Source organism: Vombatus ursinus, unplaced genomic scaffold (assembly GCF_900497805.2).
Source record: "Vombatus ursinus unplaced genomic scaffold, bare-nosed wombat genome assembly UNPS02015403.1, whole genome shotgun sequence".
NCBI lineage: Eukaryota > Metazoa > Chordata > Mammalia > Diprotodontia > Vombatidae > Vombatus > Vombatus ursinus.
In genome coordinates, this window is record NW_020955181.1 from 81683 (window position 1) to 84212 (window position 2530).

Here is a 2530-nt window from a genome sequence, read left to right on the forward strand (position 1 = left end):
CTTGGTTCTACCCCAGGCACTGTGATTTCTATGGTATCCTTGTAAACAAATGGCTGATTGTCTTTAGAACCAGTTCTCAAGGTGAATTTGTGAAATGTTCTCTCATTACATTGGAATTACACTTCTTTGGGGACAATAAATAGTATTATATTAATTTCCCACCTTAATCATCAGACTTGGTTTTTATTAAATCTTTCTGTCTCAATAAATAGCATCATAGTCTATTGTTTGTTAGCAATGAATATTTAAATGACTGTTGAATTGAATTGGATGGATTTGGGCTGTTCTAAAAAATGAAGTCCCTCATCAAAGAATGAAGATTTCTCACCACTTAGGATGTTTAAAAAACTCTAATGATGGAAATTCCAAAAGAGCGCTTCTAAAAAAAAAATATTGCAAGCAGAGGAATAACCTCCCAAGCTAACCATTTTGAATTCCATTTCATATGAATTCTAGTATAAGCCTCAAAAAAATGTTATTTTTTTAATGTAACACAGAGTCTTTATGAGAATTGGTTTTCATATTTACCTTAGAGTACTAAGGGATAATCAGCACATCCTCAAGACTCAACTTGTAGAACATATGGAATCCTAAGTCTTATTAGAGAATTTAAGAGTTTGATGTTGCTAGGTTTCTTTAAAAACTATTTTTAGATACCATTAAGAGGAAGTAAAGTTTTCTGAATTTTATTATTTTTTATTAATTTATTTTGATTTATCAATAATCACTTCCATAACCTTCTGAGTTTAAAATTTTTCTCCCTCTTCCTCCCCACCACCCTCCCCAAGACAGTGCATAATCCGATATAGGCTACATATTTACATTCATATTAAACATATTTTCACATTAGTGATGTTGTGAGTAGAAATTAAAACCAATAGGAGGAACCATCAGAAAGAGGAAACAAAACTCAACAGAAGAGAAAAAAATAGCAATTCAGCTTCCATAGTTCTTTCTTTGGGTGTGGATAGCATTTTCCATCACAAGGCCTCTGGAGATGTCTTAGATCCTTGTATTGCCAGGAAGGGTTAGGTTTATCAATATTAGTCATCATGCAATGTGGCTGTTATTGTGTACAATGTTCTCTTGGTTCTGCTCACTTCACTCAGCATCAGACCATACAAGTCTTTCCAGGTTTTTGTGAAGTCAGCCTGTTCATCATTTCTTATAGCACAATAGTATTCCATCACATTCATATACTACAACTTGCTCAGCCATTCCCCAATTGATGGGCATCCTCTCAATTTCCAATTCTGTGCCACCACAAAAAGAGCTGCTATGAATACTGTTGTACATGTAGGTCCTTTTCCCATTTGTGTGATCTCTTTGGGATATAGCCCTAGAAGTGCTATAGCTGGGTCAAAGGGTATGCACATTTTTATAGCCCTTTGGGCATAGTTCCAAATTGCTCTCGAAAATGGTTGGATCATTTCACAACTACACCAACAATGCATTAGTGTTCCAATTTTCCCACATCTTCTCCAACATTTATCATTTTCCTGTTTTGTCATGTTGGCCATTCATTTTGATTTGCAATTCTCTAATCAATAGTGATTTAGAGCATTTTTTCATATGACTGTAGACGGCTTTAATTTCTTCATCTGAGAACTGTGTGTTCATATCCTTTGACCATTTATCAATTGGGGAATGGCTTGTATTCTTATAAATTTGACTTAATTCTCTGTATATTTTAGAAATGAGGCCCTTCTCAGAGAGACTGGTTGTAAAAATTCTTTCCCAATTTTCTACCTTCCTTCTAATCTTAGATGCATTGGCTTTGTTTGTGCAAAAACTTTTCAATTTAATGTATTCAAAATTATCTATTTGGCTTTTCGTAATGTTCTCTTGGGACAGTACATTCTGCACATTGGAAGCAGACTCTTACCTTAACAAAGAGTTTAAAATGCAAGTAATTGGCTAGGATCATGAGCAAATCTCACAAAAAGAATCAGACCATATTATCTTACTTTGGTGACAAAGAAGATCAAAACATATAACCAGAAGACAACAAAGTCAAAGCTCCCACATCCAAAACCTCCAAGAAAAATATGAATCAGTCCCAGGCCTTGGAAGAGCTCAGAAGGGATTTTGAGAAACAAATAAGACAAGTAAAGGAAAAACTGTGAAGAGAAAGGAGAGTGATGAAGAAAATCAAGAAAAACAAGTCAACAGCTTGCTAAAGGAGACCAAAAAAAAAAAATACTGAAGAAAATAACACCTTAAAAAAATTGCCTAACCCAAATGGCAAAAGAGGTCCAAAAAGCCAATGAGGAGAAGAATGCCCTAAAAAGCAAAATTGGCCAAATGGAAAAGGAAGTCCAAACAATTACTGAAGAAAATACTTCCTTAAAAATTAGAATAGAGCAATTGGAAGCTAGTGACTTTATCAGAAATCAAGACACTGTAAAACAAATCCAAAAGAATGAAAAATTAGAAAACAATGTGAAATATCTCATTGGAAAAACAACTGACCTGGGAAATAGATCCAGGAGAGAGAATTTAAAAATTATTGGACTATCTGAAAGCCATG